This window comes from Myotis daubentonii, chromosome 5 (assembly GCF_963259705.1).
Source record: "Myotis daubentonii chromosome 5, mMyoDau2.1, whole genome shotgun sequence".
In the NCBI taxonomy this organism is placed as follows: domain Eukaryota; kingdom Metazoa; phylum Chordata; class Mammalia; order Chiroptera; family Vespertilionidae; genus Myotis; species Myotis daubentonii.
This window is the reverse complement of record NC_081844.1, coordinates 65,282,041-65,309,807: the sequence shown is the minus strand read 5'-3', so window position 1 is coordinate 65,309,807 and position 27,767 is coordinate 65,282,041. Positions and strand designations below refer to the sequence as shown.

At 41.0% G+C, this 27,767-nt stretch overlaps 1 pseudogene; it reads left to right on the top strand.

Moving 5' to 3' along the window:
• Nucleotides 1-320: 320 nt before the first annotated feature.
• LOC132236140 (peptidyl-prolyl cis-trans isomerase A-like) lies at nt 321-3,252 on the top strand (annotated as a pseudogene).
• Nucleotides 3,253-27,767: the final 24,515 nt, after the last annotated feature.

Here is a 27,767-nt window from a genome sequence, read left to right as displayed (position 1 = left end):
AGCTGGGCTCACGGCTGCAAGTGCAGCGGCGGTGGCAGGAGCCTCTCCTACCTCCTCGGCAAAGCTAAGGATGTCCCACTGTGGGGAGTGAGCCTAAGCCATCAGTTGGACATCTCCTGAGGGCTCCCAGGCTGCAAGAAGGGTGTCTGACTGCCAGCTTAAGCTAGCAGGTGGACATCACCAGAGGGGTCCCGGACTGCGAGAGGGCTCAGGCCAGGCTGAGGGATTCACCCCCACCCCTGAGTGCATGAAGTTTCGGGCACTGGGCCTCTAGTTATACATGAAGATTTATATCCACTGGCTTTGCAGACACCGCCGCGCCGAAGCCGCCCGAGACTAGCCATGGTGAACCTCACTGTGTACTTCGACATTGCTGCCGACTGCGAGCCCCTGGGCCGCGTCTCCTTTGAGCTGTTTGCAGACAAGGTTCCAAAGACAGCAGAAAACTTCCGTGCTCTGAGCACCGGGGAGAAGGGATTTGGTTATAAAGGTTCCTGCTTTCACAGAATTATTCCGGGATTTATGTGCCAGGGTGGTGACTTCACAGACACAATGGCACAGGCGGCAAGTCCATCTATGGGGAGAAATTTGAGGATGAGAACTTTGTCCTGTGCCGGGAGCCGGTCCATCCTTGCTGTTTCAAGGGACCTGGCATATATGGCATACTTTTCTTAATATGTTTGCTCACCTTCTTGGCGCTGTGTTTTAACCAAAGTCACCTCTCCGAGAAAGGTTGAATCCCCAGGTAGGGATTTTCCCCTGAAGTTAGGGAGGGAATAAAACCCCTCAACTAAGTGCCAGGCGGGTAATTAATCCCTTTAACTACGAACAATCATGCTTAAACTACATAATCTTTTCTCCCTGGAATGGAGATAAGAAACGCCCTAACCTTTGTAATAGAGATTGATAGGATTGAATCAACTGGTATAAATACAGTTGTAACAAGACAGAAACACTCAGAACTCAGAACACAGAACTAAGGACACAGGGCTTGGAAGACAGGACCAAGAGAGACAGCCTAGGCACAGAACCTACACAGAACATTCTCTAGAGACAGAAGAACTTCACTGGCGAGAGCATGCTGGAGGATCCTGGACAGGGACTGGCCTCGGAGCCTGGAGGCGGAGCCTGGCGAGAGAGCATGGCAGGGATCCTGGACTGAACCTGACTACAGAGATTGGCAGGAGAACCTGACTGGAACCTGGACACTGAACCTGACTGGAGAGCCTGGACAGAACCTGGCTGGAGAACCTAGCGAGGGAACATGGCTACAGAACCTCGCTGGAGATCCGAAGCAGAACCTCTCTGGAGATCCGGGCTAGAGATCCTGGCTAAGTTGCTGATCAACTGAACGCTGTCTCCGTGTCATCCCCTCTTCGCCGACTCCGTCCACGCCTTTGGGGACCCCTGGACCCGCTGGGGTTGGACCCCGGCATATGGCGCCCGAACAGGGACCCCTAGGTAAGCGCCCCACACTCGGGACGGATCGGACTCCACCGTAGGAAGAAGGTGGATAGTCTTCGCCGACTCCGTCCACACCTTTGGGAACTCCTGGAACAGGATTCCCCTAGGTAAGCCCCCCCACATTGAGAACCCCCACACTCAGGACGGATAGGACTCCACCATAGGAAAAGGGTGGATAGTCTTCGCCGACTCCGTCCTCACCTTTGGGAACACCTGGAAAAGGATTCCCCTAGGTAAGCCCCCCCCATTGAGAACCCCCACACTCGGGACGGATAGGACTCCACCAGGGTGCTACAGACCCCCCTATAGAGGATAAGTAGGGTAAGAAGGTGGATAGTACAGAACTTAGATTGAGAAGATGTGCCATACTGAGTCCAAAGAAAGAAGACTCTGTATTGATCTTTAGATTAAGAAGATGTGCCATACTGAGTCTAAAGAAAAAAGACTCTGTATTGATCTTTTAACATATGTGCTTGCTAGCAGAGGAATTAAGGTTACTCCCAGTCAGACAGAACGTTTTATACAAGAAGTATGTCCATGCTTTTCTGAGGAAGGAAAGGTAAATGTAATGGCATGGGAGAAGGTAGGCCCAAGGAGCCTTATCCTTAACCCACTGCAGCCTTTCTACCCTGGGAAAGTGCAGGATTGGCAAGCTCTCCCTGGGATGATAGATCAGGACTCAGGTAATAGCAGAAAGCGCCAATCCTACTCTTAAAATGGATATAAGAGAGCATTTGAGGTTTTTCTTTTTAATGCTTGCTTTTAAAAAATAAAAAAGGGGGAATTTGCCGGGAGCCGGTCCATCCTTGCTGTTTCAAGGGACCTGGCATATATGGCATACTTTTCTTAATATGTTTGCTCACCTTCTTGGCGCTGTGTTTTAACCAAAGTCACCTCTCCGAGAAAGGTTGAATCCCCAGGTAGGGATTTTCCCCTGAAGTTAGGGAGGGAATAAAACCCCTCAACTAAGTGCCAGGCGGGTAATTAATCCCTTTAACTATGAACAATCATGCTTAAACTACATAATCTTTTCTCCCTGGAATGGAGATAAGAAACGCCCTAACCTTTGTAATAGAGATTGATAGGATTGAATCAACTGGTATAAATACAGTTGTAACAAGACAGAAACACTCAGAACTCAGAACACAGAACTAAGGACACAGGGCTTGGAAGACAGGACCAAGAGAGACAGCCTAGGCACAGAACCTACACAGAACATTCTCTAGAGACAGAAGAACTTCACTGGAGAGAGCATGCTGGAGGATCCTGGAGAGGGACTGGCCTCGGAGCCTAGAGACAGAGCCTAGCGGGAGAACATGGCAAGGGATCCTGGACTGAACCTGACTACAGAGATTGGCAGGAGAACCTGACTGGAACCTGGACACTGAACCTGACTGGAGTACCTGTACAGAACCTGGCTGGAGACCCTGACAAGCGAACCCGGCTATGATGATCAACTGAACGCTATCTCTGTATCGTTCCTTCTTCGCCGACTCCGTCCACACCTTTGGGGACCCCTGGACCCGCTGGGGTTGGACCCCGGCAGTCCTGAAACATACAGGTCCTGGCATCTTGTCCATGGCAAATGCTGGACCGAACACAAACGGCTCCCAGTTTCTCATCTGCGCTGCCAAGACGGAGTGGTTGGATGGCAAGCATGTCGTCTTTGGCCAGGTGACGGAAGGCATGGATATTGTGACAGCCATGGAGCGCTATGGGTCCAGGAATGGCAAGACCAGCAAGAAGATCACCATTGCTGACTGTGGGCAACTCTAATAAATTTGACTTGTGTTTGTTTTTTTTTTTTTTAATATTTTTTATTGATTAAGATATTACATATGTGTACCCTCTACCCCCCCCCCCCCCGCTCATCCCCTCACCCCCCCATTGTCCGTGTCCATTGGTTAGGCCTATATGCTTGCATATAAGTCCTTTGGTTGATCTTTCCCCCTTGCCCCCACCCTCCCCTACCTTCCCTCCAAGGCCCAACAGTCCAATCAATGCCTCTCTGTCTCTGGATCAGTCCTTGTTCATCAGTTTATGTTGTTCATTATATTCCACAAATGAGTGAGATCCTGTGGTATTTATCTGCTCTCCAGTTCCATCCATGCTGTGGCAAATGGTAAGAGTTCCTTTTTCTTCTTCCTCTTCTTAAAGAATACCTTTCAGCATTTCATATAATGCTGGTTTGGTGGTGATGAACTCCTTTAGCTTTTTCTTATCCATGAAGCTCTTTATTTGACCTTCTATTCTGAATGATAGCTTTGCTGGATAAAGTAATCTTGGTTGCAGGTTCTTGCTATTCATCTCTTTGAATATTTCTTGCCACTCTCTTCTGGCCTGCATGGTTTCTGTTGAGAAATCAGCTGACAGTCGAATGGGTACTCCCTTGTAGGTAACTGACTGTCTTTCTCTTGCTGCTTTTAAGATTCTCTCTTTATCTTTTGCTCTTGGCATTTTAATTATGATGTGTCTTGGAGTGGTCCTCTTTGGATTCCTTTTGTTTGGGGTTCTCTGTGCTTCCTGGACTTGTAAGTCCATTTCTTTCACCAGGTAGGGGAAGTTTTCTGTCATTATTTCTTCAAAAAGGTTTTCAATATCTTGCCCTCTCTCTCCTTCTGGTACCCCTATAATTCTGATGTTGGTACGCTTGAAGTTGTCCCAGAGGTTCCTTACACTATCTTCATATTTTTTGAATCTCTTTTCTTTTTTCTTTTTCGGTTGGGTATTTTTTGTTTCTTTGTATTTCAAATCTTTGACTTGATTCTTGGGATCCTCTTGTCTGCTGTTGGATCTCTGTAAATTATTCTTTATTTCAGTCAGTGTATGCTTAATTTCTAGTTGGTCCTTTTTCATGTCCTCCATGGTCTCACTATACTCCTTGAGGGATTCATTAAATTTATCGGCGGTTTCCATAAAATTCTTGAAAAACCTTATAAACGTGGCCTTGAACTCTATATCCAGTCGTTTGCTTTCCTCCGTTTCTGCCATTTGTGACCTTTTTCTTTGTCTCCGCATTTTGGCTGCTTCCCTGTGTTGATAGAGTGGCCCTGCGCACCAGGTGTCCTGTAGGGCCCAGTGGCTCAGCCTCCCCAGTTACCTGGGGTGGACACTCTTGGTGCACTCTTGGTGCCTTGGTTCTTGTAGGATCACTGGGAGGAATTGACCTCCAGGCCAATTGGCTGTGGGAATCAGCTGTGTCTGAAGTGGGAGAATGGTCCCCCTCTGACCACTGGGTAGAGTGGCTCCTGGATCTAAGGAGGTGCTAATTCAGCCCCTGCCTGAGGCCACACAGCAGGAGCCACGAAGAGGCTCAGCTGTGAAGCAATGCAAGCCGCTGCGGGGCCTTGGGCCTTCTCTTGGAAGTTCCGGGTCTGCCTGGCTGGGCTGTAGTTAGGTACATTCACATGCAAAAGCCTCTGCCGCAGCCTGGGTGGGGCGGGGTCTCAGGGAGTCAAAGGGCGGTGAAAGCAGCTATGGTGCTTCTCCGTGCCCGGAGCCGCACGTCTCAGTGTCCCGGTAATGGCTGCAAGCACCTCTGAGGGATAGTCGCCCTCAAGTTCGCCCGCTGCCGCCTGACAGACCAGCCTCTCCCCGTATGAGCCCTGGGTCCCCAGAGACCCGCTGGAACCGGAGTTCAGAGCAGTCGGGAGCTTGTGATTGAAAAAGACAGCCGCGTCCTCAGGCGCCACCCCCTTTCCGCTCGCGCGAGCCGCCGCCGTACCTCTGCACTTCACCTCCGCACCTCTGCACTTCACCTCCGCTGCTCCCCTGGCTCTCAGCGTGCCCCTCTTTTCTTCTAGTTGTAGAAATTACACTCAGCCAGCCTTCCTGTTGTTCTGGACGATGTTTGCTCTGACCCTTGCGGCATTCTTCAATTGTTGTGTGAGGCGACAATTTCCCAGTGTTTATCTATGCCGCCATCTTAGTTTCTCCCCTTGACTTGTGTTTTATCTTAACCGCCAGACCATTCCTTCTGTAGCTCAGGAGATCACCCCTTCATCCTGATTTGCTTGGAATGTTCCATAATCTTTGTGCTCTTGCCAGTTTATTGGGTTCCATAATTTCCCTCCCCTTTCCCAGTCTAGCTGGATTACAGAGTTAAGTTTATGATTATGAAATAAAAACTTAACAGTTGTCTGTCAAAAAAAAAAAAAAGATTTATATCCACTGTTGTTCATGAACCTGATTCCAATTATGTTTTGAGAAATTAGTTTATGATAAAATCAATTCACAAGGCATTTAAATATTTTTCCAGAGTATCAATTCCTCTGTCTTTGAAAATCATTAGTGGTTTTGCATTAAAATTCTACATGTATGTAATCTATAATAGTAAAAGCATAACATGCTAATTAGACCAGACATCCTTCCAGACAATCTTCCAGACGAAGCCAGGGCTGTGAGGGAAGCCCAGGTCCCAGGTGCCTGCCGGCGGCCAGAAGGAAGCCGGTGCCAGCAGCCGGGGTAAGGAAGTCATACTCTTGCATGAACTGGGCCTCTAGTTTATAATAAACATACGCATGTTAAGTGGGTGTGCTCAAGATTTATTGTACTGCTAGAAAAGCATGTATGAAGAAGTTTGGAGACCTGTGCATTAAAGGCCTATGTGCTTTGGCACAAATAATTAGGGACCGTCACTACAAAAAGGAAATGAAACTTACAAGGGAGGCTAAGACTGCCTAGAACTAGGTTATGTGCAGATATGCCAATGAGAGAAACAAACATATTTCACCCTTTTTCCCAATATTTATTGAGACTACAATATGAAGGATGAGAATGCTCGTGCTGAGAATTAAAAGAAAGAGGCCACTTGGTGAAAAGTAGGTTATGCCTGGAACTATTGAGAAATTGTCCTTTCTCAGCCATTTTCCCTCTCTGTCACTTTAGGTTCTGTGAAAGGGACCAAGTTACTGAACTGACTCTACCCTAACTGGAAAATGACAGTGAGAGCAGCATACAACTCAGAGACGTGTTACGATACTTGAATTTTTGTATGCGAAGCACATACACAATGCCTGCATTTTCTAATTGCTGGCTGAAGTTATATTTTCATAGGCTCTGTGCTTTTCAGTGGGAGCATCTTTCTTTTTCACTCAGTATTGGATTTCCAGCACCTGGAATCTTGTTTTAACATGGCAGCAATTGCTAGAAAATAAATAGCAAAATAAATAAAACATCAAGTACACTCGGTATCAGAAGGAGATGGCTGGAGAGGCAGGTCTAGGGGAGAAGTCATATTTTGGTTTACCTAATTCTTTTTACTTTTTTAATATATTTTTTATTGATTTCAGAGAGGAAAGTAGATGGAGAGAGAGATGGAAACATCAATGATTAGAGGGAATTCGTAATCGGCTGCCTCCTACATGACCCACACTGGGAATTGAGCCTGCAACTTGTATATGTGCCCTGACTAGAAATTGAATTGTGACCTTGTGGTTCATAGGTCGATGCTCAACACTGAGCCATACTGGCTAGGGTTTACCTACTTCTTAAGGGTAATCTAGTAGTAGCCTGAAGGCATGTATGTGTGTATATTATATATATATGTACATTATATACATTACTAGGGGCCCGGTGCACGAAATTCGTGCACTGGGTGTGGGGAGGGGGGGAGTGTCCCTCAGCCCAGCCTGCCCCCTCTCACATACTGGGAGCCCTCAGGCGTTGATCCCCATCACCCTCCAATCGCAGGATTGGCCCCTTGCCCAGGCCTGACGCCTCTGTCCTAGGCGTCCGGCCCGGGCAGCGGGGACCCGCAGCTGCAGCAGGGGGTGCCGCGATCGCGTGGGCTCCGCCCCTGCCCCTGCAAGATGCCTCTGGCTGAGGAGTCCAGCCCGGGCAGCGGGGACCCACAGTTGCAGTGGCCCCACGATCGTGGGCTTCGCTTTAGGCCCAGGCAAGGGGCTCCTAGCTCCTGGGATTGCCAGCCTTGACCGACCGTGCCCAGCTCCCATCGCTGGCTCCACCCCTACTTCCTGCTATCACTGGCCAGGGCAGCAAAGGCACCTGATTCTCCTATCATGGCTGGGGGGCAGGGCAAAGGCTGCCCCAGGGCCGCCTTTGCCCTGCCCCCCAGCTCTTAGCTCCCCCCTGGGTTTCCGATCACTGTCAGTGGCAGTGGGCTTCTTCCTGCTTTCCCTTTCGCCTCCCTGCATTGTGCCTACATATGCAAATTAACCGCCATCTTGTTGGCAGTTAACTGCCAATCTTAGTTGGCAGTTAATTTGCAAATAGCCCTGATTAGCCAATGAAAAGGGTATCGTCGTATGCCAATTACCATTTTTCTCTTTTATTAGTGTAGATATATGTATATATATACACACATATATATAATGTATACATCTAACTGCATTTGGTGTTGAATATCTGTTGATAAATTTAACTGCCTTTGATATTGAATATTTGTATATATTCTGTGCCATGGAGGCAGACAGAACTGCATGAACAACCATGTTATATGAGCACTAGGGGTCCCGTGCACAATGAATTCTGGGTCACATGGCTGCAGTAGGCACAGGGTTGGTTCTTGACCCATCCTCCTCGCCCCTGCCCAGCCCCTCCCACCACAGCCCCCACCCCCCACCCCCCACCCCCGTCCCCTGTCTGCTGGCAACCCTGCTCCCACCACCACTGCTCCCACATGCTGACAGTGCCGGCCCTGCTCGCACCCCCTGAAGGCGCGGAGCAATTGGGGCCAGTGCCAGCAGTGGGTGTGAATGGGGGCAGCGCCCTCAGTGGGTGCGAGCAGTGGCTGCTGCCCTGATCACCCTCAGGAGCAGAAAGGGGTGGAGAAGCCCTCAGGGGTGATCAGGGCCAGCAGTTGCTGCTCACACCTGCTTCTGGCACTGAGCAATTGGAACTGGCAGCTCTGTGAGTGGCGGCTCCAGTGCCAGCTGTGGGTGCAAGCGGGGATGGCACTGGCAGCAGGTGCAAGCACCGGGTGGGACTGTGGCGCATAGGAGCAAAGAATTTTCAGTAACCACCAGAGGCTCGCCCAGATGACAGTGACCAGTGCTCCGCCTTGGTCTGGCGCCCCTGCTCACCTGCTCCACCATCCTGCCTGGCCGACACCTGCCATGTTCCATGCATGTCCCCTGGTGGTCAGTGCATGTCATAGTGACTGGATGTTCGGCTGTTTGGTTGTTCTGGTTGTTCCACCGTTCTATTTGCATATTAGCCTTTTATTATATTGAATAAAGTTCAGGATCAAATATTTGTTCAGAAGCTGAAATGTATAAATGCTTACATACTTAGTATTATTTTTACAGCTACATGGTTAAATTTTTGTTTACATTTAAGCTTTTTCTTTGCACAATTTTATACTTTATTTAAAAATTATGCATCAGTTTCTACATCAATATATTATGGTATTGGCTATTTTTCATAAAATCTGTATGTGATGCAAAATAAGAAATTTATGTGATGAAGTTAAGATTGTGCTACAGGTAATTTATAATCTGATATCCTATGTTTTATTTTGTGATACATATTTTTGAAGTTATAATAAACCTCAATTGATGATAAGTACCTTTCTTTGAATAATCATATTCCATATTTTCAATTTTTTACACATAATATTGCTTTAGTTACATGTATTAGTGAAGCTTTCCTAAAGACTTTTCTTTCAACACAGTAATATTAAAAATATGATTATTTGAATTTCAGTATAATATTTTTTAAAAATAATTTGTAAGCAAAAGATCAATTTTAAATATTTATTTTCTTTTTAATGTCTCCACAAACTATAAATTAAAATGTAAATCTATTTCCTTACTATATTCAAACACATTGTTATAAAGCTAAAACTCCAACTGTTTTATTCTGCAAGGTTAATTTTTAATTACATCTTGTTAAAATATGTTACTGAACATTAAGAAACTAAGATGTTGTTAGTTTCAATAATAATATGGGATGATATAGAGACTGGAATAATGGCATAAATGAAGAAATACAAAATAAGATGAAAATAATACCATTTTCTTAAAACCTATAAATTACTGAAAATGACATTCTCCTTGTTTAATATACTTAGTGCATTTTTTGTTTCTCACTGAATATTCTTCTATGATTAACACTGTAGTAATCTGGATGAATGCTGGCAAAAATAACAAAACCGAGCTGATTGATCTCATTACACATTCATGCTATTCAATCCAGAGCTTTTATTCTTAACAAATGACAATGATTTCTAATTGGCGCCCACAGATATTTTTCAGATTTTAAACATGAACTATTCTCCTCAACATACTCCCCCCTAACACACACTCTCTACACACTAATTCACTCTCCATTCTCTGAAGATAGAAACCATCTCTTGTAAACACCTTCAGTTTCTCTTGTTAGAGCTCATAATTGCATGAATCTCCTACTCTCTTTTCTTATGTCAAAATTCATTCTTCCTCTTCTACAAAGCTAATCACCTCCTTATAGCCTTGATCGTAGTTCTTATCTTCCATCCAGATTTCACTCAACTGTTATGGATTTTCTCTAATGAATGATTTTTTCAATTCCCTCCCCCAGTGGTGACTGAGACTAGTGATGAGAATTTGCTTCTTCTTTCATGTTGATAAATGCGTACATTAAAGGAGAATCAAGAAAAATGCCCAAACATTTAAGTTTAGTATATTTTACATTTATGAAGGTAATTTATCATTATTATTATCATTATTATTATTATATTCTGTTGTTGTCATTAATTCTCACCTGAGGGTATTTTTCCCATTGATTTTTAGAGAGAACGGAAGGGAGAGGGAAAGACACAGAGAGAGAAACATTAATGTGAGAGCAACACATCAATTGGTTGCCTCCCTCACACACCCGGAATCAGAGATCAGCCTGCAACTGAGGTATGGCTGGAATCGAACCCTAGACTCTTCAGTCTGTGGCTGACACTCTAACCACTGGGCAAACAGGCTAGGGATTGAGTCATTTCTTTAGTCTACCATGACTAACAATAAATTCCCCCACACAAAATAAAGACAAAATTCATTTCAGTCTGTAATTGAAACTTATATTCCTCCAACTCCATTTGGGGACCCCGCCTCTCCTCATCTAAGCTGACATTTGACATCTTTCAGCATAAGTAGTGATGAAAACATTGCCCTTGTAGGTTGCATCTGCCACCAGCACTAATTAGCAATGTGGCCTTAGGAAAATTACTTAATTTTGCTGTACCTGTTTCCTCATGTCTACAAGCAGCAGTAATAACAATAACAACCTCCTAATTCTGTTATGAGGATTAAAAATACAGGTCTAGTAAAGGGCCAATGAGTGGCATATGGAATACTATATAGTCAATTAAAACATTCTTACTATTAAAGCAATTGAAGTGCTTTTACTGACTCTATCTCACTTCTAACCTGTTATTTAAAACTAGAGGCCCGGTACACAGAAATGTGTGCACTCAGGAGGGTCCCTTAGCCCAGCCTGTGCCCTCTCACAGTGTGGGACCCTTTGGGGAATGACCACCTGCTGGCTTAGGCCCGCTCCACAGGGGATTGGGACTAAGCTGGCAGTCAGATATCCCTCTGGCAGTCTAGGAGCCCTCAGGGGATGTCCACTTGCCAGCAGGGAGCAGGTCTAGCTGCAGTCGTTCATCCTTAGTGCTGCTGAGGATGTGGGAGAGGCTCCCACCACCACCGCTGTACTGGCAGCCAATAGCCTGGCTTGTGGCTGAGCAGAGCTCCCCCTATGGGAGCACACTGACCACCAGGGGGCAGCTCCTGCATTGAGCTTCTTCCCCCTGGTGGTCAGTGTGTGTCATAGTAACCAGTCATTCCCAGTCTTTCTGCTGTTAGGGTCAATTTGTATATTATCCTTTTATTATATAGGATAGAGGCCTGGTACATGGGTGGGGGCCAGCTGGTTTGCCCTGAAGGGTGTCCCAGATCAGGGTGGGGGTCCTGCTGGGGTGCCTGGCCAGCCTGGATGAGGGGCTGATGGCTGTTTGCAGGCTGGCCAAGCCCACCAGCAGGGACCCTCATCCCATGAGGGTGTGGCCAGCCTGGGTGAGGGGCAGATGGTTGTTTTCAGGATGGCCATGGCCCCCAGCCACCCAAGATCTCAGTGGAGGCTGGCTGGAAGCAAGTATCTGGGAGAGAGTAAAAAGAGAGAGAGAGATCAATTGGTTGCCTCCCATACACACCCCAAACTAGGATCAAATCCAAGCTAGGTTCAAATCCAAAAGCTGGATTTGTTCCCTGACTGAGAATGGAATAGCAACCTCCTGGTGTACAGAACAGCACCCAATCCACTGAGCCACAGAGGCCAGGGCCACTTTCACGGTTTTTCATTCTAGGCTTTTCAGGGAGTATTGGGGGTAGACACATGACTTAGCCCTTGTAAGTGACAATATTTTATTTACTAGCTATAATTATTTGTGAGCGAAGGGCATATAACCTAATCCACACGAATGAAACTTACCCGGGAGGCTTTTCATTAATTGGCAGGGAAGGAAATGCACAATTTTTAACTCTGAGTCAGAGATGCTGTCAGGTTGAGAGCCTACCTAGGAGTGAGGTCAGCCTTGAGAAAAGCCAAACCAAGATGACAGAGGGAGAGAGCGATACACAGAGAGAGACTCCTAATCTCCTGATGCAATGTTATTATGTGAACACAGATACCATTTTATTTTACATAAGAGATGCCTATGCTTTTTAATCTAAGTCAGTTTGAATAGATTTTATGTCACTTGCTGCAGTGGAAGTAGTTTTAATGAATGCCTATTTCAATACAAAACAGCTGTTTTCCTGGTCTAAAGAAAACACAGTAGAACAATTGCACATTAAATATAAAATTATGCCCTGCTTCTCATTAACTGATTCCTATGTAAACTTCTGGATCCATCATATTTTTTATTTTTTACTGTTACTTGATTATGAATTAGGATAATAAAAATATACAACAATAAAAAATTAGAAAATAAGTTATGAAATATTTATCAGTAATAAGATATAGATTATTTAAAACTGACAAATATACTCATTCTGCATAACATTTTATTTAAAAACAAATTTGATTCTCATATATATATATTCAGAAGTATATTTTAATATTGGTTATTTCATACATAGTATAAACACTAAATGTTACTTGACTAAATTGTATACTTACCTTGTAATTGCAAAGAATTTTGACATATTAACATTTAAATAGTAACCTATGGCAAATCAATTTCATAGCAATTAATTCTTAAACTGCTAATTGGCATTTGATACCTGTGTTAATTGATATAAATAGCATAGCAGCTTATGTTAAAAGTCAAATGTATAAGTTTCTTACAACTAAAATTTATTAATGGTATTTATTAGGTATACAGGTTCTGTCGTGTAATGTTAAGTACATTAGATTTTGCCTCAGAAACTTATTTCTATGCAATATTTTAAATAAATTATTAAAGACTGAGTAATTTTGCAGGTTATCTGCTTGATTATGAACAGAAAATTTGTACACTATACCCTCTTATCCTAAGTGATGTAATTTTTTTTTATTTGTTTCCGGTACTACCTGTGTTGCCTGTGTATTTTGCTTGATGGTATTCCATATTCCCCTTGGGTTCTGTTTTTCTTCATTCTTTTTGTCTTCCTGCTCCTCATAGTGGATAATTTAAACTGTCTCATCTTTAATTTTGCTGACTTTTTTTATGAGTACTTGTTCAAATTTGCGATTGATTCCTTCTGGTGATTTTTTCATGTAAGCTATTGTTGTTTTCAGTTCCATAATTCCTATTGATTTTTTAAAATAATTTTTCTCTTTACATTGATATTTTCTATATTTTTTCTGGTTTCCTTTATCTCTTTTCCATGATTTCCTGAAAGTCTTTAAGCATTTGTGAGCACTTAAAGTCTCTTATTAGTAAGTCTATGTGGAGTGTTTCCTTCCCACGTCCCGCATGGGTCAGGGTTCAGGAACTGGAAGCAGAGCAGCAAACAAATGAAAAGACAAGAGATAATTTGAAATATTGGGGGACCAGATGGGCAAGTCCAATTCAAGGGGAAGGACTTCCACCTGTGCTCAGGCCTCACCAAGCTTTTATTGATCTGGGATGCACCCATAGCATAGCCCTTAGGCATGCGACCCCCCAGTAACAGGCAGACTAGCCCATCAGGAAGGATTTACATAATAATAAATGGGGGAGTAGTTTCAGCTACCATTGTCTGGACAAACAGAGGTGGCGCCTAGCTCCAACCTTTGCTAGGGCTTCAAAGGCACCCAGCCTTCTGGAGGTATTCTGTCTATGCTTATCAGATAGTGAAGGCAATAAACAGTTTCCCACAAGTCTACCATCTTGGTTTCCTTGGGGATGGTTTCTGTCAATTACTAGTGAAAAAACAAATAATCAAAATTGAAAATACAACTGGGATAAAAATTCTAATCTTACAGAAAAAAATGGATAAGAAAATATTGCAAACAATTGCATGCCAACAAATTAGACAATCTATACTGAATGAACAAATTCCTAGAAATATATTATAAAACCTAAATAAAAAAGACATAGAAAAACACAACAGACCTATAACAAGAAATTGAAAATATAGATATAAAGACAAACCACAAGAATATGAAAATAATAAAATGTAATAATTATAATAAATGGATGGGTTATAGCTGAAAATAAATTATAGCTGGAAATAAATTTTTTTAACAGAAAATATATCTAAATATATTATTCATAATGCTGTACTATCCCTTTGAATGTTTCTTCTTTTCTTACAATCTTCTTGCTTACAATTATTTATTCTAATTCTAAGTTAATATTCTTCATTTCATATATTTTTTAAAAGAAAACTATCTGTTTCAAGTGTAGATATTGAGTAGTAGCATATTATTATTTTAGGAAATGTGGGATATCAGAAAGCAAATTACAGTTTTGAAATCAATAGTTAAAATCTAACTGGAGGGGGCATCCCATTGTTGATGCAAAAGTTAGTTTATTGATACATTTATATACTTCTAAACAGAAACAGAACGTTTAAAATATAAATATATAGTTATGTTTTTATATGACTATATAAGTATATTCCTCCTAAAATCACCTTAAATAATATCTGTAGTTTTATTTATTTCCATTGGTGTAACTAAATTATATTTTATTTTATTTTAGCCATAAAGTGAAATTACATTAAGTTAGAATTTAATATTAAAACTACAGATATTATGTAGAAATTTTGCATAATAATTTGGTACTCTATTAATCAGGAAATAAAATGTGCATATAAACTATGATTTATTGAGGGAAAATGTTATTTTACATCTGGTGCATACTGTAAAGTTTAATTCTCTATGCAACACATTAGAAATTTTACTCTAACCATGAATTAAATTTAAATTAAACTGCATAATGAGGCAAGTCTTATTTTATTTGTAATATCACTTGAAAAATATCACTATCCAAACTTGCATATACATCTCTTAAAATATAAATTGTTTTTAAAATTTATGAAAAAAAGCCTTAACTTTTTATGAGTTTGAAATAATTTAGTGTAGTATATTTCATTTTAAATATCCACATATCATAAAAGCCACTCTCATATGAAAAACAATAGTTCTACATTCAAGCTATTGAAAAAAGAAATGTTGTAAGGCATTCTCAATTTTGGTTTTCTTTTTAATTTCACTTTCTTTTAAAAATTTTTCAAATGATATCTACAAACGGGCTCTTTATGCTTGGACCATATTCATGTAATTATTGGGGTTAGTAGTGTTTTCAGAAATAATGGTGACTATGTTTGTGTATTGTCAATAGGTTTTAATGAAAACAAGGTTGCAAAACAACCTGATAAAATAAGATTATCCATTCCATAGCAAAATGTGTTTATTTTATTGCTACTAATCCATTTTGAAAGAATGAGCGGTAACTAAAACTTTATTTTCCTTTTGTCTTCTAAGTTACAGCACAAATTACATATTTGAAAGAGTGAAATTTGTATACTTCTAATATTATGTCAAACAATTAATCAAAATGATCACTATTTGAAATAAAGACCAATATAAACATTTCTGAAATTGCACAGAAAATTTAAATGAATACAAAGCATCTTCTATTTATACATTAAATGCAAATGCATATAGACTTGTTTAATAATATTTAAAAGCACTGCAATGTTGTATTTAAAGTAACAGTGATATTTTGAAAAAAAGAATGAGAAAAACTATGAGTAGGTTACCAATATTTACCTTAAATTTTTTTTCATTAAAATATGTAAGGGTATACCTTCTATTTAAACAATTTTAGCTTTCAGGAAATTATATTATAAATTACTTTCAAAATATATCCTTATACTATTTGTATATATTTTATAACATACTAGAGGCCCAGCACACAATTAAATCATGTGTGTGTAGGTTCCCCTAGGCCTAACCTGCCATCGGGTCCATGTCCACCGCCCCACAAATCTCCAGAAGCCCTGCCACCCTGCTGGGGGCCTGCAACACCTCAAAAGTCCTGCCCACCGCGGCTGCCATGGGACCCAAAAGTCCCGCTCGCCGTGGCTGCAGCAGGACCCATCAATGCACCTCCTGGTGAGTCCAGTAGTTGGTCACGGCAACACAACCACAGGCCTTTTATGATATATATTAGCTGATTATAGTTTAGAACCATAACTTATCTATATATATAAAAGCCTAAGTGACCATCGCAACCAAACAGATGACCGAACAGGCTGCTTGGGGTGACCAGGCCAGCAGGGGGGTTAGTGAGGGTTGACCAAGAGACCAAACAGCAGGCTGTGTGGGGAGACCAAGCTTGCAGGGGGGGCAATTGGGGGCAACCAGGCCGGCAGTGAGGGGTGACCAGGCTGGCGGGGAGGCAGTTGGGGGTGACCAGGCTAGCTGAGGGGAGGTCAAGGGGTGACCAGGATGGTGGGACAGGCAATTAGGGGTGACCAGGCTGATGTGGGGGCAGTTGGGGACAACTCGGCCAGCAGGGGGGGCAGCTGGGGGTGACCAGGTCAGCAGGGGGGGCAGTTAGAGTGATCAGGCAGTCAGGCAGGTGAGTAGTTAGGAGCCAGTGGTCCTGGATTGTGAAAGGGATGTCTGACTGCCAGTTGAGGCCCGACCGTCAGTCCGACATCCCCTGAGGGGTCCCAGATTGGAGAGGGTGCAGGCGGGGCTGAGGTGACAAACCCCCCTCCCCCAGTGCACAAATTTCTTGCACTGGGCATCTAGTTAATTAATAATATAATGATATCCCCCTGATAACTAAATTCAGCACTTTATCAATGTCTTATAAATATAAACATTTCAATTGTATGTACAATTGAATAATACAAGGGACAGAAAGGAGGGGAAGTGAATTTTAAACTATGAAATGTAAATTTAAGGCAATTAAAAGAGAAAAAGAGGTGTATTATGCAGTATACAGTTGATGTTTAACTTGGGTGAGTGAATGTGTTGAGTCATATATTTTAAAACATAAAATCAAATACTTTTGATAAGTTAAAACTTTTTTGCATGTATATTGCATTCAATTTGTACTTCAAAAGGGCCCTTTTATATTCTGAACTTATATGAAATATACAAATAATCTTTCCAAAAGCAGTCCTTTGAGTTGAGTAAGTCTTCTTAGATGATTTTTATATTCGTTGTGATACACTGAGTCATATTATGAATAAGGCCCAGGTAAAGGTATTTGCCTAAGTAGATGTTTCATTTAGTTACACTTTAAAGGATCTAAAAGAATTATATTAAATTATATTAAACTCCGGATTTTCCTTTGCATGATATCTTTACCCAGTCCTGAAATACAGTAATGCTTTTTAGGTTTCTTAGATATTGCACATCTGAAAAAATATTTATTCAAAAACCATAAGCTGCCAAACCGGTTTGACTCAGTGGATGGAGCGTCGGCCTGCAGACTGAAAGGTCCCAGGTTCGATTCCAGTCAAGGGCATGTACCTTGGTTGCGGGCACATCCCCAGTAGGGAGTGTGCAGGAGGCAGCTGGTCGATGTTTCTCTCTCATCGATGTTTCTAACTCTCTATCCCTCTCCCTTCCTCTCTGTAAAAATCAATAAAATATATTTAAAAAAAACAAACCATAAGCTAACAACATAATTGGAGATGTCATTCAAGTAGTGACAAAATATGCTGTTTCGCAGTGCCCATACTTTCTATCCTCTGAGTAGTAATTGCACAGAAAACAAGATTTTTAAAAATCAGTCATTACAGTGAAATATATTTATGATATTTAATTGACTTGAAAATCATATTCTAGTAAAAAAATTAAATGACTTTAAAATATCTATAATAATAAAAGCATAATATGCTAATTATACTGGACTACCTTCCAGACAAAGCCAGGGCTGCGAGGGAAGCCCAGGTCCCGGGTGTCGGAGGGAAGCTGGTGCGAGGAGTCAGGGTAAGGAAGGCCTACTCTTGCACAAATTTTGTGCATCGGGCCTCTCGTAGATTAATAAAATGACACCAATATGTAGCTAGAGTTATATATGCTAATGCAAAATACTTGCTTTATTTTGTTTGTTATTACAGTGACGTTGACTACATGAACTGGTTTTAATAATATTTCCTTTGAAATTTTATGAAAATGTTAATTTAAGATACTCTGGAACTATAGTTAACATTTCAAATATACTTAACTGGATAACCAATAAATTACTTAAGAAAAAACAAATAACTTGATTTTATACATTTATAAATAACTCTAATGAAATACATTCCAATTACATCATTCTTTATCCACGTGAAATGAATTTTCAGTAAGCACTTTGTATTTAAAGCACATGGAACACCTGTGGTTTAAAATCTGAAATGATATATTGGGTTTCAATTGTTATTTTAATTTATTGTTTCTTCTTTTCATAGCATGGAATACAAAGCATCAATACAGCATTCATACTGTGCTAAGATGCAATCATTCTAGGCTCAAGTGAGGGTCTCATCATGTTATCACAAGATCGCAAATAGGTTATTAAGCACTAGAGCAGTATGGACACTTAGAGAAAGCTTTTAAATGGTAACCATGCTGAGCACAAAAGAGACAATTATGGATTTAAATGGATTTTCAAAGCGATAAGAGAATTATGAATATGTTGAACAATTAAATAAAAAAATATTTCCAAAGGATGAAAATGTGGAGTGTTTATTTTATTGCTAATATTACATTTATGTATCTTCCTTTTTGTTTTATCATAATTTACATATTCAAATCTGGATATATAAATCAGAAGTACATCCGGTCTAATTAGCATATTATGCTTTTATTAGTGTAGATGGTTCTAAAGTCTATATTTGCTGTGTAGTCATTGCATTGCTTAGTCAAATATGAAAAAACAGTAGCTATTCCTTAAGCCGAATTACCTAAGAATGGCCGCCCAGTGGTCGGAACCACACTAGATTTCCCAGCTGTGGCCTAGCTCTGGGCAAGAGTGCTAAAATGGGCAGGGCTGTGACTCCACAGGCACCGTAGGACCTGGTCCTCAGATGTTTTACAGCCCATGTTCCCAGGCAACTCCTGTAAATGGCAGCCTAATGTCACCAAGCAGCCATGTAGGCCATTTTTCCCCACTCTAAGGAAGAGACCCACAGAGCAATGTGGGGTCCCTCCACTGCAGTCAAACCACGGGCATCTGCAGCTGAGACTCTGACCCTGGCCTGCCATTCCACTGGGTGATGTGGAGACTAAGGAACTACCTCATTCTTTGTCTTGCTGATCCTGCGCTTGTGATTTTTTTTCTCTCCTATCTCATTAATCCATTTCCTTACCCATGTTTTTTGACTTTGTACAAGTCTTCCTGACTCCTGATCCCAGTGTGGCTCTGAAGGGTCCCACCCAAAGCAACACAGTTTAAAGCCTAACTAATAAATCATTCCTCCAAGTCAGCGGTGGGGAGACTCCTTTTCTGCCAAGGCCATTTGGATATTTATAACATCATTCTCAGGTCATACAAAATTATTCTCTTAAAAATCAGCCTGCTATATTTGCTCATTTAATTAACTCACCCCTATGCCTTGGCAGGGCCAGACCAAATGATTTCTCGGGCTGGACATTCCCTATCCCTGCACTAAATGGATAAGTTATACTTTCAGTCACTGAATTTTGCATAAATCTATTGGAAGAATGTCATTGCAACTTTGTGTGTATTAGGACTCATTCAAAACATGAAGGAATTTAGTAAAGGGAAGAACATTTTTAAAATGGCTAATTGTCCAGTTCATTGTATTCATTATGTAACAGTGTTTTCTAAAGGAAACATCTCTGAAGGTGAGTCTTGCCTAATGGAAGACGTATATCAAACTGAACTTCATTTTAAGTAACATAGGGGGGATGCATAGTGAGAGGACATATGTATGATCACAACATAACATAAACAATGTCCTTCTGCTTTAAAAAATACAAAATTTTCTCTGCAAGCTTTTCTTTGAATTTGCTGATTCTGAGCTTGAGAACAACATGATGTTTTAACAGTTTTACATAAGAAATTACACTTTTTTCTTTTAGCTAGCAAAAAATCACACTACATGCCGATTCTAACCTTATGAATTTTCAATTTTGAAAAACACACCTCTAATTATTATTACATCAATTAAGAAACTTTAGGATCGTGGGCTACAAGGAGTAATGGAAAAGGCCTGAGAAATTAAAATTTTATTCAGGATGATTTTTCTTCTTGCCTTAATCAGGGATATCGCGGTGTTCGAAATGGACCAAGCTTTTAATGAAAGATCTTGTGTACTTGCATTTTTCTAATGTGGGTCAGGATGCAATGATGACATTATTCAAGGTGTAATCATGATAACTATCCATTAGCATCTCAAATGAATCGTTGTGAAAGCTAACTATATTTTTCAGGATAACTCAAAGCAACTACAGAGCTCACATCAAAAACCTTAATTACAGGTTATTTTAAAGATGTTATCCATGTTAATAGCCATTACTAAAATATCAACTTGGACGAAATGGATACTGAGAATATATGATGGAGAACTCTTTCTTTGCAGTTTATTTTAAAACATTTAAAGTAAAACAAGGTAAAATAAGCTAAGGTTCTTCAGAATAATGTTGCATCACTTTATTTCAATAACCCAATTTGAACTATATTTCATGACTAATTTTGAAAATGTATATTATTTCCATGTTATACTAATAGATGTCACATTTTAAATGAAAAGTTGTAAGATTAGAAATCAGGAAAATAGCACTTTTGTTATAACATTTTGAAGATAAGTAGCATTTCATAATTATATAGAAAAGAGAGTATTTATTTGTATAGACAATAAAAATGTAAATCACATGCTCAGCTGGCATGGCTCAGTGGTTGAGCAATAACCTATGAACCAGGAGGTCAAGGTTCAATTCCTAGTCAGGCACATGCCCAGGTTGCAGACTCAGTCCCCAGCAGGGAGTGTGCAGGAGGCAGCCGATCAATGATTCTTTCTAATCATTGATGTTTCTCTCACTCTTTCTCTCTCTCTCTCTCTTCCTTCCTCTCTGAAATTGAAAGGGTTAACTAGCTATCTTAAGACAGGAAGGGAAGTGGTCCAGAGAGGATAGCAGCATCTTGGCGTGAGTAAATTAAAACATCCATAAACCAAGGACAGAGATATCTCTGGCCTGAGCAGCTGGGAGAGTCATAAAGGTATTCTGAGCAGAGAAGCCAGTGGTTTCAGTCTCAAGGCTTGGCAGGATAAGGTTTCAAGGTACCATAAGCTAGATCAAAAGTAACTCCAACTTAAATAGGTAAGATGACTACGTGAAGGACAAAGAAAAGACACAGGATATAGGGGAAAGAGGGAGGGGACACCACGTGGGCTATCACCTTAGCAGAGTAACCAATGAGGAAAGCACGGGGTCCTAAGTTAGGGAAGAGTTCAATTAGAAAGGGTCATCCTATCTAATAAGGAGGGAATATGCTAATTGACCCTCATGCCATCTCAAAGATGGCTGTGCCCACAGCCAATAAAGAGGGAATATGCTAATTGAATACCCCGCCCTTAAAGATGGCGGCACCCACAGCCAATAAGGAGGGAATATGCTAATTGAATGCCTTGCCTTCAAAGATGGCAGCGCCCACAGCCACAAGATGGCTGTCAGAGGAGGGCAATTGTGGGCGATCAGGCCAGCAGGGGAGAGCAGTTGAGGGCGACTGGGCTGGCAGGGGAGGGCAGTTAGGGGGGACCAAGCTGGTAGGGGAGCAGTTAGGCGTCGATCAGGCTGGCAGGGTAGTGGTTAGGGGCAATCAGGCAGGCAGGCAGGCGAGCGGTTGGGAGCCAGCAGTCCCAGATTATGAGAAAGATATCCAACTGCCTGTGGGATCGGGCCTAAACCGGCAGTAGGACATGCCCCCAAAGGGTCCCAGATTGGAGAGGGTGCAGGCTAAGCTGAGGGACACCCCCAGCCGGTGCATGAAATTCATGCACCGGCCCTCTAGTTCTATCTAATAAGGAGGGAAATAAGCTAATTGACCCTCACGCCATCGCAAAGATGGCAGCGCCCACAGCCAATAAGGAGGGAATATGCTAATTGACTGCCACGCCCTTAAAGATGGCAGCGCCCAGTCCCCTCAGTCCCGTTGGGGCAGTAGGCGTGCAGCTAGGTCGGGCCCACACCCAGGCAGGCCCGGCCATTCCGTGTGCGTGCCTCTAGAGTCCCCCAGTCCCTTCAGTCCCCCAGTCACTGGGACTGGCCCAAAGCGCAGGCAAGCCTCAGAAGGCAGCTGCTCAGCCACCCAGGGCCGCCTGAGACTCAGGTAACCAGGGTCGCCCAAGGCTTACGCTGCAGGCAGTGGCAGCAGCAGAGTTGTGATGGGGGCGTTGCCTTCCCCTGATTGCTGGGTCACCTCCCACCCCTGAGGGCTCCCAGACTGTGAGAGGGGGCAGGCTGGGCTGAGGGACGCCCCCCTTTAGTGCATGAATTTTCATGCACCGGGCCTCTAGTGTTCAGATACAGAGCCACAGCCTTTATAATGCCTTAAGATAAAGAAAGCAGTAGCCACCCTTCTTAGTGGACCCCTCTGTCCCTCTGTGTCAGAAGAGACAGACTCAGGAATTTAGGGTTATGGCTTTAGAGATAGTATCTACTTGCAATAAAGATTCTGTACATCTCACCTAGTAGCTTTTGTCAGTGGCTTCATTCTTTGAATCAGTCTAGACAAGAATCAAGGAAAGAAATCACCCTTGCATCCTGTTCAATAAAACAACCTGAACAAAACAACAAAAATATATTTTAAAAAATGTAAATCACAAAATAGAATGTATAGTTTTAAAGTTATACTTTGTTTGCCTCATTTATTCCAGGGTTACATAAACAATATAATAAAGCAATGTCTTATCGAACTATAATTATTTGAATCATCTGTTTAATAAGTAAAAAGTAGTATACTATTCAATAGATAATACATGTTTAGAGGTAGTTTTAGTGCATAATTAAAAAATAAAATTAACCTCAAAAATAAAATTAAAGTCAAAAATAAAACTTTTTTGTTATTCAAATGACTTGATTCAATTACTATTGATATTTTATTGGAATATCCAAATCAGATAATAAAATTAATTATATGGATTTACAAAAATATTTTGAATATTTATTTCATCACATATTCTCATAAGATTTGGTGATGCCAAAGTAATCTACTGATGTTCTGCTCACATAGTCTTCATTGCCTAAATTAAGCTTCATTCAGTTGGAAAATGCCTCTGAGCACTGTGTTTTGTGACACACAATAATTACAAAGTTAATTTTGCAAATATCATAAGCTTAGTACTTTAAAGATATATTTGAATTCTTTCAATGATATGCCTAATAATATTTTTAACATTTTAAACAACTTTATTAAACTCAAGGGAATTATTATTTTAACTAAAAAAGACATTGGGGATGTCTTTCAAATTAATTTCTTCTTTGTCATCACAAATTTTTGAAAAAGAAAAGAAAAATAGGATAAAATTATAATACTCTAAACCCAAATCTGTACTCTTGACTTACATATTTTAAAGTTACTCATCTTTTGTAAAAGAGTTTGAATAATTTTAGGAGAGCTGTGGTGTTTTAGTGGAGTACCTTTTTTACTTCATCGGTAGCCTTTTTAAGTCCAATTTATCTCTTTATGGTACTCATCTTTTCTCTAATATATTAAATGCCATTTTTTTAGAAAATAACATTATTAAAATAACTTTCAGATAAGCAATTTGATTGATCACTGGTTTTATGTATTATTGAAAAAACACATTAAGTAACATTTCATAAATTAGAAAGTACTCAATAACATGAATTTGTTGAAAAAAGAGTAAATTGGCTTTGGGAATAAAAATATATAATATATATTGATATGTAAAATAAATAAACATATATATTTTAACATACATAGGCAATGTGTAAAGAGATATTTTATTGCAAGATAATCTTTAAAAAGATAAAGTAGTAATAGTCTTTCCTTCCTATAAGTTTTGTTAGCTATCAATTTAAAAACCTAGCAAAAAAAACACCCCCCCCGCTTTTTTTTTTTTTTTGACCAGTCAGCATGACTCAGTGGTTTAGCATCGGCTTATAAACCAGGAGGTCACAGTTCAATTCCCAGTCAGGGCACATGTCCGGGTTGCGGCTCGATCCTCAGTAGGGGTCATGTAGAAGGCAGCCAATCAATGATTCTCTCTCATCTTTGATGTTTCTATCTGTTTCTCCCTCTTCCTTTCTCTTTGAAATCAATAAAAATATATATAAAAGAACAATAAAAATATAATTTAAAAACCACCCTTTTATTATATTGTAATTACATTATCAAATATAAATTTTTAAAACATTTAATTTAAATAAGGAGTCATGACCCAATTAGTTGCTCATGAAAATACATTTTGATAATTTTCACAATTTAAATTAGATTATTTGCCATGACAAAAAACTGTGTTATACAAACGGAAAGCTGGTCTGTAAAAGTAAATATGGACAATTCAAGGTGAACTTTTCTTTTTTTTGTCTTAGAATTACTCATTTAGTTTCTAAAAGGGAAAAGATTTACGTTTAGATTTTTTATTATATTCTATCATAATTAGTGAGTTCTAATCACTAAGGCATACTCTCCTTCAAGTTTCCAAGTGGTTTTAGGAGCCTGTTTTATCTGCATTGGAAGAAATACTTGGATGAAACGTTTTAAAAAATTGAACCAGTTTGTATGTTATGAAACTAACACCCCCTTCCATATGCTCATGTTAATTAATTCTCAAAGTGTTAGTTCGCTGTCATGCAGACAAATCCATAAAAGAGCATAGACCACTCCACCCCCAAGATAATGAATGACAGGGCTCTGGCAGCAGATGGTGACTAGGTCCGTTCTTTTTCCATGTGGAATCATACCTGTCTAGCCTAGAAAACACAGAAATATTATGAAAAATATATATTCTTTATACCTGGGGAAGCCCAACTTAAAGCAATATGTAGAAAGATCTAAGGAAACATAAATATATGACTGAAGACAGTGGTGAAGATCAGTGCATTTATTGAAAGTTTTAATTACTATTATTGATGTCACCATTAATATTTTAGATGACTACATGATGAAAACCAGATTTATTTCTTCTCAATTTAATATTGAGAAGAAAAATCACTGAAGTCTTATAGAAAGTTAACTCAAAAATAAACAATTTTCCAGCGCTCTCAAGAGAACTAATAAGGTTTGAGTGGAAAAGGGGAGAGACTTTCAGATATAATTAACAGACTAGAGGCCCGGTGCACAAAAATTTGTGCACTTGGGGGGGAGGGGGACCTTCAGCCTGGCCTGTGCCCTGTCGCAGTCTGGGACCCCTCGGGAGATAATGACCTGCTGGCTTAGGCCTGCTCCCAGGTGGCAGAGGGCAGGCCCAAACCCTAGGTGCAGCCCCTGGTCAGGCTCAGAGCAGGGCTGATTGGGGAATTGGGGCGCCACCCCCTCTCATGCACAGAGCAGGGCCGATCAAGGGGTTGGGGCGCTGTCGCCTGTCACTCACAGAGCAGGGCCCATCAGGGGGGTTGGGGCTCCATACCCTGTCACACACAGAGCCGCAGGGCGATCAGGGGGTTTGGGCGCTGCCCCCTGTCATGCTGATCCCAGTGCCGGGAGGCATATTACCCTTTTACTATATAGTATAGAGGCCTGGTGCACAGGTGGGGGCCGGCTGGTTTGCCCTGAAGGGTGTCCTGGATCAGGGTGGGGGTCCCCACTGGGGTGTCTGGCCAGCCTGGATGAGGGGATGATGGCTGTTTGTAGCTGGTCACACACCCTTCAGGGTGGGGGTCCCCACTGGGGTGCCTGGCCAGTCTGGGTGAGGGGCTGAGGGCTGTTTTCAGGCTGACAGGTGACTGAAGCTCCCAACTGCTCCTTTTTATGTTTTTTTTTTATTCTGGGCCAGCTTTAGCTCTGAGGCTTGGCTCCAGCTCTTAGGCCTCTGCTACTGAAAGCAGGTATCTGGTTTGTTTGGGTTCTATAATCGAAACACTGTTTCAACTCCAGCTCTGAGATCCCAGCTGGCTGAAAGCAGGTTTCTGGGGTTTTGTTTAGCTTCTATATTTGTAACAATGTTTCAAACTGCAAGCTCAGAGGCCGGCAGCAGCAGAAGGGGAACCTGGCTTCCTCCGTCACTGAAGCAAGCAAGCCTCATGTTAGTTTCAAGCTGCCTGGCTGCCGGCCGCCAACTCGGCTGGCAGTTAATTTGCATATCACCCTGATTAGCCAATGGGAAAGGTAGCGGAGGTACAGCTAATTACCATGTTTCTCTTTTATTAGATAGGATCATTGGCAACTTGACTCTCATCAAATGAGAGTTCCATTTGTACCCTTGATCATCTAGATCAGCCATGGGCAAACTACGGCCCACGGGCCGGATCCGGCCCATTTGAAATGAATAAAACTAAAAAAAAAAAAAAAGACCGTACCCTTTTATGTAATGATGTTTACTTTGAGTTTATATTAGTTCACACAAACATCCATGCTTTTGTTCCGGCCCTCCGGTCCAGTTTAAGAACCCATTGTGGCCCTCGAGTCAAAAAGTTTGCCCACCCCTGATCTAGATTATCCCTCAAAATTATTTATCTTAAAAACAAAGTTAGCAGAGCAAAATGTTTATTTATATCTGCTTTCCACAAAATAATGGGGCAAGTTTGGGGAAGAATAAATGGCATTCATACTGCATATAATAATTGATAGCAAAATAATTTTATGAACCAATCTCATTGAAATATCATTGTCTTAATGGACTATGCAATGAATATTTGCTGACTTGATAGATTTCATTTCTGCATGTGGTTATGAAACCAAAATGTTGTGTTTGAGTCAGAGTTCATTGTCTCACAAAACTAAAGGATGTATTCTTGGACAAAACTGGTTATTGGAAGCAAAGTTTATTGAGAGAAGCCAGTCCTGGAAAAGATACAGCTGGTGTACTGGGGTTTCAAAAGTAAGCCAGTGTCCAGAGCTTCCCATTCACGTTGCAGTCAGGTATAGTTCAGCATACAAACTAATTAAAGTCCATATTAGCCTATGTGTGGTAGGTACGTGCTTGCTAGCTACTGGTTGGTCCTTTCAAAGAATGCTGCCTTAGCAACGTCCTTGGGATTGGTTCATATGCCTCACTGCTTTTGTGATTGGTCATCTGCAAGATGCCTATCTTAGCAACATCCATACATTTTAAAGCTCATGTCTCCTGCACACCCTTCTTCCCTGCCCAGATGGGTTGCCTTAGCAAGTCCACCAAGTTGGGTGTAGTCTTCCCTGCCCACCTGGGTCTAGGTCTATAGCCTGTGTCTGTAGTTTTTCTCAGAACTGGGCTCAGCAGCAAGTTGTATTCTGCTTTTGTCTGCAACACTCCACTTGTCCTTCCCTTGTGATCGTGTCCCTCTCTATCTAGCCCTTCTACCTCCTCAGTTAGTTGGTAATTCTTATAAAGAGAATTTATTCATCAGCTTTCTTCTTTTTTCTGGTTTTAATTTTAAGTTACAGTTAAAATTAAAGTTAATTTTACTTTTGTTGATAATATTTTTTCACTGAGTTGCTTAAAGGTAGGTATTTTCTTCTCTTTGTCCTTTAATCCTTACTATTTTGTTTGTTGTTTCTCTTGCTGTAGTTATGTTGTTATGTCTGCTTAGATTTAGAAGTTGAAAATTTAAGCTATTAGCTGCATGTTAAACTGATTTCAATTACTTACCAAGAAGACTAATGATTGATCACAGTATGAAAAGGAAATGAAGACAATACTGACATGTAGAATGGAATAACCCATTTTCCAATAATTAAAATCCCTTTATCTTACAAGGTTGAGTAAAAATCCTTAAGATTTATATTTCTTTTTAAAAATATATAATGAAAATATAGAACTAGGAAA